We start from the raw sequence: 13,399 nt of genomic DNA, 5'->3' as shown, positions 1-13,399 counted from the left end.
CTATTTTAATAGGAGTAAATTTCCAGAGTAGACTCTGGTGAGTAGGTGACTGAGCTTCTGCAAACTCATCACTATGAATATCTGAGAGAAAAGAAAACATTCTTTTCTTAAATTATATCTCTTATATATCCTGTCACTTCAAAGAAAAAAGTCACTTATGCACCTTTTCTGTCCCCACTGAGGGTCTGTCTGCACTAACATCCTAGAATCAAGGTAGAGATGGCCATGGCAGTCACTGCCTAAGTTATTTTTTTCCCACTGTGTAATACCTGCCAGAAACAATGTAAAGAAAATGGAGGTTATTTTGATTCCCAATTTGAGGGTAAAATCCACAATGTTGAGGAAGGCATGGCTGTGGGAAATTGAGGCAGGTGCTCACAGTCACTTGTAGTCAGAAAGCAAAATAATGGAGCTTACCTAATTTTCTCTCTTTTTTTTTTAATCAGTTTAGTACCCTTGTCCAAGAAAGGTTGATGCACACATTTAAAATAGATCCACCCATGTGAATTCTGGACTTATACAACATACCAAGAGTTCTGTCTTCGGGTTGATTATGAATACTAAAATGTGAGGGTCTATATTAACCATCTCAGAATTCTAGGCTAACACTCCACAAACTCACTGTTCAAAAAAACTCTACAGGGTGTAAGAATGCTGCAAACTAGTAGGGATGAAGTTTGAAGCCAAAGTCTATCCCAGGAAGACACTCTAGAGGAGGTTGATTTCAAAATTCTCTCTGTGTGCTTCAGCCTGGAGCTTTCTGAAGAAAGATGGAAGAGCCATTCTTTATAGACAACAAGATTAATGTTAAAGTTGTATCTTACGTGATTCTCACATCAGTGGAGCTCTATAGGCTTTTAATAAAACAAATTTGCCTCAGAACAATTCAAATGGAACTGGTACAGGCATGACGTTGACTATTATAAAGCGGTAAACAGACAAGGTCAATGCCAGACTGATTTGGAGGGTTTGTGAATGAACTGTGATATGGCATAAGTTGTTGGTTCTGAATGCCAATCTGTACTAAATGTGGTAGCTTTCATATTCTCCTATCAAGTGGATCAATTCTTGATCCATACACTGCCATCTGAAGTTTAGGAGAGTAGAAAGTAGACACAGAGAATTGCCTGGACTAATAGTTTCTGTAGCTGAATCCTCCACATTGATCTGGCAATAGCAGCTGCATACGATTGGGTTTCAAGTCCAGGAACTTTATTTCATGCTTCCTGCCTTCTGGTAGGAGAAGTCTCTCTCAAAGACAAACTCCCTGCCTTCTGGTAGGAGAAGTCTCTCTCAAAGACAAACTCTTTGAACTCGGGAAAGGAGACCATTGGACAAATTTTCCAGCCAACTATGATACATGCTTTTTCATTTTGCTATTTTGAAACACTACCTGCCATGTTATTCTCTTAAATCTTTTTCTTTTAACTTTCCCTCCCTCTTTCCGCTTTCCCCCTTCTCTGTCCCTTACAGAAATAGAGTTCTATAAAACAAACCCGCTCTTACCAAGTCACATTAGGAATGTGAACTTCTTCCCCTGTGGCCTGTGTGACAGCCCTGCTAGGTGGAAGTGATCAAAAAGCAGGTAACAGAGTCCACGTCAGAGGCAGTCCTCACTCCCCTTTCTATGGAACTCATGAAACTTGAGCTGTTCATCAGCTACATCTGCATATAAATTATTTAAACATACCTAGTACATGATATTTTATCATTATGACCACATATGTAAAAAATTTAAACAAACTGAGTTTCAATACAACAATAACAATGAGTGCAATATTATGATATCTAGAAGTGACAATCTAAAAAACCTGAAGGAATTTATTTCATTCATCAGGAAGATGATAAGTTGAGGAAAGAAATTTCAAAGCATAAGATTAGAACTCTACTAAATAATAATCAAAATGTTTGAGAATGTATAGATAATAAAGAACAAACTGAAAAAAAAAGAAAGAAAGAAACTAGTGAGTTACAGCAAGTTAGTTGCTACAAATGGATTGGTTGACAATCAACAAAACCAAAGTGGGATTGGTGCATGGTCATTTTTTCTTTGTTTTCATGTGTGTGTCTATGTGTCTGTGTGTGTGTGTGTGTGTGTGTGTGTGTGTGTGTGTGTGTGTGTGTTTGGGTGTACATGTCTTCATGTGTGTGTATTTGAGTGTACATGTCTTCATGTGTGAGCGCAGGAACACATCTGGAGTCAAGTAATGAATGTGGTGGACAGGGAGCAGCTTCATATATCAACCCTTGCCTATTTGTTTTGAGTCAAAGTGGTTCATTCTCCCCTGTCTAAATCAAACTAGCTGGCCCCTAAGCACACAGTGGTTTCCCTATTTATCTCTCAGCTCTTAGTAGAAGTGCTAGATCCAGCTTTACTGGGATTCTGTGGACACAAATTCGTGCTCTCACTCCAGGGCAGAAAGTATTTTACCCACTGTTCCTCATCCCTAACCCTGGGCACCTATTTTGTATATTTCAGACATCCCTAACCCTGGGCACCTATTTTGTATATTTCAGATAGGAGCCACAAGTGAAGATACTTTTCTTGGTTATTTACTGTTTGTGGGGCACTTAAAGAAATAAGCTGTGCTGTTAAAATGATCTAGGAGACTACAGACTTGGTTTTTAGTTGTTTTTTTTTTTTTCTGTGTGTGTGTGTGTGTGTGTGTGTGTGTGTTTCCCTGGGTTAGAGGATAATGTGACCCCTTTTCAATTAACTGTGTATCTGATATTTTATCTCTCTTTTAACAATGAGGGAAAATTCAATATGATGATGAATAAAATAACCCAGAACTGTTTATGTTGCCTAATTTTATCTATTTAATTTTAATAAATAATCCAAACTGATCTGTGATTTTGAGCCTTTGATACTTGCTATATTAGGAAGCCAAGTTAGTATTGAAAAGGGTTCAAGGAGGCTCCAAAATCACAGAGTGTTGACTTCTGTCTCTTTTGTTTTTTTGGAAAAACAATATATTTTCCTGAGAACCATAGTAAACAATGAGGAAAGATGCATATTACAAATACTGATTTTCTTAAAAATAATGTTTTGAAATGTTGGGCTGTATAATTAGGTATGCACTATGCAAGGATAGTGTTTATGTGGGATGCCATTGACTTCCAGAACCTGACTTTCATTTTTTAAGACTCATCCTTTCCTTTTCAGATCACACTATATTGAATATGTCATGATTATTTTTAACCTATGTGTCTTTTTTTCACTAGTGCAATGACATAATTTATTATCATAGAGACTATATTAATTTTCTGTATAATGTTCAAAAACACATAAAAATTAGCCATCTAAAATGCCATGCATGACTTATTTTACAATATGAGCGTTGCCAAATCATGGATAGTGTTGTTTTATTCTCTATAAAAGATCTCACAAAACTACAATCGAGATGTTGGCTATACATGCACTTTGGTTTTCAGTTTTAATGGCTACTGGCAATATTCAACTGTTGTATTGGTCAAATTGTCTGATGACATTTTTTTTTGCCAATTTTTTTGCCAATTTGACATTTTTTTCTATTCATTACAATAGAAAAACAGAAAAGGTATAATGTGCTGTTGTAACAGAGTGTTATAATATGAAATTCACTGTGGAAACAACATCCATTCACCATTGTTATATTATTATTTAAGAGCATGTTGTTAGTAGGTATTTATATAACACTACACATCAAAATAATATACAATGGAGGGTCCCTGAAATACCATTTAATGCATTTTTTTTTGTATCTGTGTTTGTCTCCTGGTATTCTCTCTTTGCACTAAGTATTTCAGATTTCTTCATTTACTGAACTAACTATGCACCAGATGTGCAAACACATTATCATAGTTGTACAAAAATTTATAGCTTCATTCTTTTAGATATTTATAGCATAAAATAATTCCACAATTAAAAGTGTTAGGATTAGATCATGGATCTTTTATTTACTCATTTTTCTCTGTTTCAGAGTATTTTATTGAGGATTTTTCTGTCAATGTTCTTTTTCTTAAATTAAATTTTTATTTTTTATATTAATTACACTTTATTCACTTTGTATCCTAGCTGTGTCCCCCTTCCTTATTCCCTCCCAATCCTACCCTTTCTCCCTTACCACTCTCCAAGTCCACTGATAGCGGAAGTCCTCCTCCCCTTCCATCTGACCCTAGCTTATCAGGTCTCATTCAGGACTGGAAGCATTGTCCTCCTCTGTGGCCTGGTAAGGTTGCTCCTACCTCAGGGGGAAATGATCAAAGAGACAGCCCCTGGGTTCATGTCAGAGACAGTCCCTGTTCCCCTTACTAGGGTACCCACTTGGATGCCAAGTTGCCATGGACTACCTCTGTGCAGCTGTTCTAGGTTATATGCATTCATAGTCCTTGGTTGGAGTATCAGTTTCAGAAAAGACCCCTGTGCCCCAATTTTTTTGGTCCTGTTTTACTCCTTGTGGAGCTCTGTGAACTCTGGATAAAAACAGTATAAAATTTTATTATTGAATATTTAAATAAATCTATTTTCTAGAAATCATTTAATAACATAATTGTAAAATAAAACAAAATATATTTATCTAGAACAAAAATCTGTTTTCATTCATTTCTGTGCTTGATTTTGTTCAAAATATTTCCAAATGTACAGTAACAATCAAATGATAATCAGTGGTATGCTAATCATTGTTAAACAAATTATTGAATAATGAATACATACATAATAAAGGAATAAAGGGATGAATCTCTCTAGTTAATGTCCTTTCAAATAAGAGAACATAGCATCAACACTCATGTTGCTCAAAAGAGTGATCATGTCAGCTTCCCAGGCTAAAGGTCTTATCATTTGAAGTGTAACAGCACCCTTGAAAGATAATCAATGCATTCTTCAGAGCATGTGTTTTGCTAGAAAATTGCTAAACACCTTTACTTTTCAGAAACAAACACGTGTTACATCTCTTTTTGTTCTTTTCCAATACTTCTTAAAATAAAAATGTTTTCACATTAAAAAAGTGTAAAATGTATCACATAATTTGAAAATAGTAATACCAAGATTTGTGTGTCTAATTTTCTGTGATAATCTCTGTTTTCTGTAAGGAGAGGCTACTTTTTTGAGGTGTGGTTGCTATGCTTATCCATGGTATATGAATTAGAATGTAATAAGAAAGTATGTTGTTCATGTAAAGGGGTAGTAGTAGTAGATGATTTTCTAGGTCTGTGACCTCACTATACCCAGAAAATGGTTAGGTTTACAACACCAGGTCTGATTTTCCTCCTGTTGGGTGAATCTTAAGCACAACTAGATATTTGTTGGTTGCTACCAAGGAAGGATTGTCTCTTCTTGACCCTCTATGCTTATCTTGCAGTTCTAGCAATGTTGAGGTTCATATGTGCTACAGCTAGGTAGGATGTTTAATTGTGTCTCTCCTTTGCCAAGTAGATTTTAGAACCAAGCCAAAAATAAAATATATTGTGATCGCAGTCCCTATATCTAACACACAAGAAACATGAAAGAACATTTAAGATAATGAATATGAGCAAGTCCTTATGAAACACTCTGTCCTAGAATTGGCTAAATAAATACGATTGGAACAATACAATACCTGTGGGCACATTCATGAAACAAGGGGTAACTATAGTAAAGTTTGATTCCTTGACAGAAAGTATAGGCGACTAATGATTTCTGGGAGAGGAATTAGCATCTTCCAGAGATGAGCACTCTTTTTTTGTTTTAATTATTGTGTTTTAATTTTTTATATAAATTACAGTTTATTTACTTTGTATCCCAGCTGTAGTCCGCTCCCTCATTCCCTCCCTATCCCACCCTCGCTTCCTCATCTCCTCCCTGCCCCTCACTAAGTCCACTGATAGTGGAGGTCCTCTTCCTCTTCCATCTGACCCTAGATTATCAGGTCTCATCAGGAGGGGCTGCAATGTCCTCCTCTGTGGCCTAGCAAGGCTGCACTTCCCTCGGGGGGAGGGAGGGCAGAGGTCAAAGAGCCAGCCACTGAGTTCATGTCAGAGACAGTCCCTGTTCACATTACTAAGGAACCCCCTTGGAGACTGACCTGCCATGGTCTACATCTGTGCAGGCGTTCTAGGTTATCTCCATGCATGGTCCTTGGTTGGAGTGTCAGTCTCAGAAAAGACTCCTGTGCCCAGAATTTTTGGTTCTGTTGCACTCCTTGTGGAGCTCCTTTTCTCTCCAGGTCTTACTATCTCTCCCTTCTTTCATGTGATTCCCTGCACTCTGCCCAAAATTTGGCTTTGACTTTCAGCATTGCTCTGATATGTTGCTGGGTAGAGTCTTTCTGAGGCACTCTGTGGTAGGCTCCTGTCCTGTTCCCCCTGATTTCTTCCTCTTCAGATGTCTGTCCCATTTGCCTTTCTGAGTGAGTATTGATCATCTTACCCAAGGTCCTCCATCTTGATTAGCTTCTTTAGGTGTACAGATTTTAATTTGTTTATCCTATATTATATGTTTAATATCCACTTAAGTGAGTATAATGACTCTCTCTCATTCTCTCTATGTGTATACATACACATATGAATGTTTCTTGTATATTATTGCAGGCATATGAATGCTACAACACACATATAGGGTTCAGAAGACATTCCTACAATATCCTAGATGGACAATATGAACTTACAGGTTATGAGTGAAGAAGGCTGTGCCCAGATGAACCTGAATACTGAAAACACAGTACCTGATTGGCCTCTAAACAGCTGCTCTGCCAAATCCAATTCCATAAGGCCTTGAACTTTTTGCTTCCAGGTTATTTATTTTGCTTTATTTTGTTTTTCATGCATTTTTATTAGTTAATTAAATTTACATCTCAGTTACAGGCTTCTCCCTCTTCTCCTAGTCCCCTCCCTCCTACTTCCCCTCTCCCCTGTTTTTCAGAATTGGGGAGCCCCCATTCCCAGACACCATAGCTCATCTTTTCACATGAATTTTGAGTGCATCTTCCTCCCCTGTGGCCTTGTAGGGAAGTCCATCAGGGGAAAGTGATCAAAAATCAGGCAACATAGTCTATGTCAGAAATATCCCCCATTCCCCTAAGATGCCCACTGGACTAATCTTCTTGGGGTCTATGCATTGTAGTATATCTATCCTGTACTATATGACTAAAATATGCTTATAAGTGAGTATATACCGTGTGTCTTTCTGGGTAAGTGCCAGGCTGACTATAATGCCAAAGCCAGTGTGCTAGCTCTCTGAGTTACCCATCCCACTTGGGATAGAGCTAGCAGATCCATGACCTGTAGGTGGGAACCATCCCCCAATGCACTCATCCTGAGTAGGCCAATGGGGGAAGAGTCCAGACAAATATTCAGCTTAGAGCCATTTCTCTGTTGACTTTAAGCATGCCTGTCTCACCTGGGACAAGGCCAGAAGAGATCAGCTCTACTTGGCCTCTGCTCCAGATTATAGAAACCAAGGCGATCTGCTGGCCAAGCAACATTCAGCTTATAGTCTTCTCTGTGCTTCCCATCAAAGACCAACAAGCCTGCTATCAACAGAGATACCCAGATGCCTAGAGGTAAGTGTAAGCACACAAATAAAACAACCCAGGGCCAAATGTCACCACTCAGAAGCAGCTATCCTTCCACAGCAAGCACTGGAGATAATAACACGCTTGAACTGCAAAAAAAGTGGTCGTAAATCTGAGGTTATGAAAATAATAGCAGTTTTAAAAGAGAAAAATGAAGCTCTCAAAGTAGCACAAGAAAATACAATCAAATAGAAGGAAGGGGGCAAGATGGCGGCGCTGGGAGAACACTTTGTCTGAGAATCAGGACAACACATTCCTTACAGCGACCAGGAGACTGAACTCTGGGCCCCAAAACAACAGCTATTGGGTTTCCCAGGTGAGGGGAGGCTCCCACAGCAGGGAATCGGTCGGGTCCACTCTCGGGCCGCACAGCCAGAACCCGGAAGAGATCCCAGGTAACATGGGCTTTGTGTTTCCAGGCTGGAGCCACAAGCCTGCATGTCCCGATCACTTTCCCAGGCTGATTGGTGGGCACAAGGGTGCCTGAGACTGGGAGTCCCAGTCTCAAAAAAACCCCACAGGGAAGCCCGAACTACAATCTTGAGGAACAAACAGTGAGGATTATAAATAACCAGATGGCTAGAGGCAGATGTAAGAACACTCCCAACAAAAATCAGGACATAATGACCTCACCAGCAACTCCACAAAACAATGGACACTTCAATTCACTAGATATACAAGAAAACGACCTCAAAACTATGTTTCTCCGGCTATTAGAGGCCCACAATGATGAAATGAACAAAGCCCTCAGAGAAATAGCCAAAGAAATCGAGACTAACCAAGAGGAAACAAATAGTGCTCTCAGAGAAATGACCACGAAAATTGAGGCAAACAAAGAAGAAATGCACAAAGCTCTCAAAGAAATGTCTGCATAAATGAAGGCAAATAAAGAAGAAATTTGAAAAGCAGGACTCCACATTCAAACAGATGAAGGAAATGGTGCAAGATATGAAAACAGAATTAGAATCAATAAAGAAAACACAAATAGAGAAAAATCAGGAGCTGGAGAACATAGAGAAAAGATCAGGAACTACAAAGTTAAGCATCACCAACAGAATACAAGAGATGGAAGAAAGAATCTCAGGAGCCGAAAATACACTTGTGGAAATTGACACGTCTCTCAAAGAAAAAATAAAATCAGAAAAGTTCCAAACACAAAACATCCAAGAAATCAAGGACACCATGAAAAGACAAAACCTAAGAATAATAGGAGTAGAAGAAAAAGAAGACAACAGGCTCAAAGGTCCGGAAAATATTTTCAAGAAAATTATAGAAGAAAAGTTTCCCAACTTAAAGAAGGAGATGGCCATAAACATACAAGAGGCCTACAGAACACCAAGCAGACTAGACCAGAAAAGAAATTCTTCATGTCACATCATAGTCAAAACACTGAACCTAGAGAACAAAGAAAAAAATCTAAAAGCAGCAAGGGAAAAAGGCCAAGTAACATATGAAAGTAGACATATCAGAATCACACCAGATTTGTCAACAGAAACTATGAAAGCCAGAAGGGCCTGAACAGAAATCATACAGTCCTTAAGAGACCACAGATTCCAACCCAGACTACTATACGCAGCAAAACTTTCAATCAACATAGATGGAGAATTCAAAATATTCCAAGACAAAAGCAAATTTAAACAATATCTACATAGTAACCAAGCTCTACAGAAGTTAGCAGAAGAGAAACTCCAAACCAAAGAAAACAACTACATCTAAGGAAACAGAGGAAATAGATAACTGCACAAAAAAAAAAAAAAAAAAAGAATACAAGCAATGAAACTCAGTGACACCACCAACCCCACATCTAATGTAAGTAACAATTGTTGGTCACTAGTTTCTATCAACATCAACAAACTCAACTCCCCAATAAAAAGACACAGACTTACAGAATGGTTGCAGAAACAGGATCCAACATTCTGTTGCATCCAAGAAACACACCTATGCAACAAAGATAAACACTATCTCAGAATAAAGGGATGGAAAAATGTTTTTCAAGCAAATGGTTCCAGAAAACAAGCTGGAGTAGTCATCCTAATACCTAATAGAATAGACTTTCAACCCAAGTTAATAAAAAAAGATAAGGAGGGCCACTATATTCTCATCAAAGGAAAAATCCACCAAGAGGACATCACAATTTTCAATATCTATGCCCTAAATACAAGAGTACCTTCATTCGTAAATGAAACAATATTAAAGCTTAAATCACACATTGATCCTAATACCCTAATAGTGGGAGACTTCAACACTCCACTCTCACCAAAGGACAGATCAACTAGACAGAAAACAAATAGGGAAATAAAAAGACTTACAGAGACCCTAAATCAAATGGACCTAATAAACATCTACAGATCTTTTCATCCAAACTCAAAACAGTATACCTTCTTTTCTGCACTACATGTAACCTTCTCCAAAATAGACCATATAGTTGGTCATACATCAAGCCTCAACAGATACAAAAAGATTGAGATAATCCCTTGTATTCTATCTGACCACCATGGACTAAAGCTGGACCTCAACAACAACAGAAATAACAAAAAGCCGACACACACATGGAAACTGAACAACTTGTTACTCAATGACAGCTGGGATAAGGAAGAAATAAAGAAAGAAATTAAAGACTTCCTAGAATTCAATGAAAAGGAAGGCACAACATACCCAAATTTATGGGACACATTAAAAGCAGTGCTCAGGGGAAAATTTGTAGCACTAAGTGCCTGCAAGAAGAAATTTGTAACATCACATACAAACAACTTAATGGCCCAACTGAAAACCCTAGAAATAAAAGAAGCAGATACACCCAAGAGGAGCAGATGGCTCGAAATAATCAAACTCAGGGCTGAAATCAATCAATTAGAAACAAAACTATTCAAAGAATCAATGAAACAAAAAGCTGGTTCATTGAGAAAATCAACAAGATAGACAAACCCTTAGCCAAACTAACTAAAAAGCAGAGAGAATCTATCCAAATCAACAAAATCAGAGATGAAAAGGGTGACATAACTACAGACACTGAGGAAATTCAAACAATCATTAGGTCATACTACAAAAGCTTATATGCCACAAAATTTGAAAACCTAAATGAAATGGACAATTTTCTTGATAGATTCCATCTTCCAACATTAAGTCAAGATCAGGTAGAAAGAATGAATAGTCCTATATCCCCCAAGGAAATTGAAGCAGTCATTCACAGTCTCCCCTCCAAAAAAAGCCCTGGGCCAGATGGCTTCAGCACGGAATTCTACCAGACCTTCAAAGAAGTGCTAACACCAATTCTCCTCAAACTATTCCACAAAATAGAAACAGAAGGTACGTTACAAAACTCATTCTATGAAGCAACAGTCACCCTGATACCTAAACCACACAAAGACCCAACCAAAAAAGACAACTTCAGATCTACCTCTCTTATGAACATTTATGCAAAAATACTCAATAAAATACTTGCAAACCGAATCCAAGAACACATCAAAGATGTCATCCACCACAACCAAGTAGGCTTCATCCCAGGCATGCAAGGATGGATCAACATATGGAAATCCATCAATGTAATCCACCACATAAACAAACTGAAGGAGAAAAACCACATGATCATCTTTTTAGATGCTGAAAAAGCATTTGACGAAGTCCAATACCCATTCATGTTGAAAGTCTTGGAGAGATTAGGGATACAAGGCACATATCTAAACATAGTAAAGGCAATATACAGCAAGCCCATAGCCACCATCAAACTCAATGGTGAGAAACTTAAATCAATCCCACTGAAATCAGGGACAAGACAAGGCTGCCCACTGTCTCCATATCTCTTCAACATAGTACTTGAAGTCCTAGCCAGAGCAATAAGACAACTAAAGGAGATCAAGAGGATATAAATTGGAAAGGAAGAGGTCAAAGTGTCACTATTTACAGATGATATGATAGTGTACATGAGCCACCCCAAAAATTCAACCAGAGAACTCCTCCAGCTGATAAACACCTTCAGCAAAGTGGCTGGATACAAAATCAACTCAAAAAAATCAGAAACCCTCCTGTATAGCAAAGACAAAAGGGCCGAGAAAGAAATTAGGGAAACAACACCCTTCACAATAGCCACTAATAACATAAAGTACCTTGGTGTGACTCTAACCAAGCAAGTGAAAGACCTGCTTGAGAAAAACTTCATGTCTCTGAAGAAAGAAATTGAAGAAGATATCAGAAGATGGAAAGATCTCCCATGCTCATGGATTGGTAGGATTAACATTGTGAAAATGGCCATCCTGCCAAAAGCAATCTAAAGATTCAATGCAATTCCTATCAAAATACCAACTCAATTCTTTACAGACCTTGAAAAAAAAAGATTCTCAGCTTCATATGGAGAAACAAAAAACCCAGAATCTCCAAAACAATCCTGTACAACAACAGATCATCTGGAGGTATCTCCATCCCCGATCTCAAGCTGTACTACAGAACAATAGTAATAAAAACTGCATGGTATTGGCATAAAAACAGAAAGGAGGATCAATGGAACCACATTGAAGACCCAGAAATAAACCCACACACCTATGAATACTCGATTTTTGACAAAGAAGCCAAAACCATTCAATAGAAAAAAGACAGCATCTTCAACAATTGGTGCTGGTCCAACTGGATGTCTACATGCAGAAAAATGAAAATAGATCTATATTTATCACCTTGCACAAAACTAAAGTCCAAGTGGATCAAAGACCTCAACATAAAACCAGATACTCTAAATCTGTTAGAAGAAAAAGTGGGAAACAGCCTAGATCTCATTGGCACAGGAGACAACTTCCTGAACAGAACACCAACAGCACAGGCTCTAAGAGCAACAATCAATAAATGGGACCTCATGAAACTGAAAAACTTCTATAAAAAAAAGGACACTGTCATCAAAACAAAGCGACTGCCTACAGATTGGGAAAGAATCTTCACTAACCCTTTATCTGACAGAGGACTAATATCCAGTATATACAAAAAACTAAAGAAGCTGAAAAGCAGCAAACCAAGTAACCCAATTAAAAAATGGGGAACAGAGCTAAACAGAGAATTCTCAACAGAGGAATATGGAATGGCTGAGAAACACTTAAAGAAATGCTCTACTTTATTAGCCATCAGGGAAATGCAAATCAAAACGACCCTGAGATATCACCTTACATCCATCAGAATGGCCAAGATCAAAAACTCAAGTGACAACACATGCTGGAGAGGTTGTGGAGAAAGTGGAACCCTCCTCCACTGTTGGTGGGAATGTAAACTGGTAAAACCACTCTGGAAATCTATCTGGCGCTTTCTAAGACAATTAGGAATAGTGCTTCCTCAAGACCCAGCTAAACCACTGCTAGGTATATACCCAAAGTTTGCTCAAGTACACAAAAGGGATACTTGCTCAACCATATTTATAACAGCTTTATTTGTAATAGCTAGAGCCTGGAAACAACCCAGATGTCCATCAACGGAGGAATGGGTACAGAAATTGTGGTATTTTTACACAATGGAATACTACTCAGCAATCAAAAAGGAGGAAATCATGAAATTTGCAGGCAAATGGTGGGATCTAGAAAAGATCATTTTGAGTGAAATATTCCAAAAGGAGAAAGAAAAACACGATATATACTCACTTATATAGACCTATAAAATATGATAAACATAATGAAATCTATACACCTAAAAAGATAATCAAGAGAGTGGACATGGGGTAAGAGGATCAATCCTCTTTTAGAAAGACAGATGGGATATGCATTGAACGTATGACAGGAGTCTACTGAGCTCATTTGAAAGACTCTAACTAGCAGTGTTGTCAAAGCAAAGACTCATGACCAAACCTTTGGCAGAGTACAGGGAATCATAAGAAAGAAGGGCAGTTAGTTTGATGGGGA

The sequence above is a fragment of the Meriones unguiculatus genome, chromosome 17 (assembly GCF_030254825.1).
Source record: "Meriones unguiculatus strain TT.TT164.6M chromosome 17, Bangor_MerUng_6.1, whole genome shotgun sequence".
In the NCBI taxonomy this organism is placed as follows: Eukaryota; Metazoa; Chordata; class Mammalia; order Rodentia; family Muridae; genus Meriones; species Meriones unguiculatus.
Note: the sequence above shows the minus strand (reverse complement) of the source record.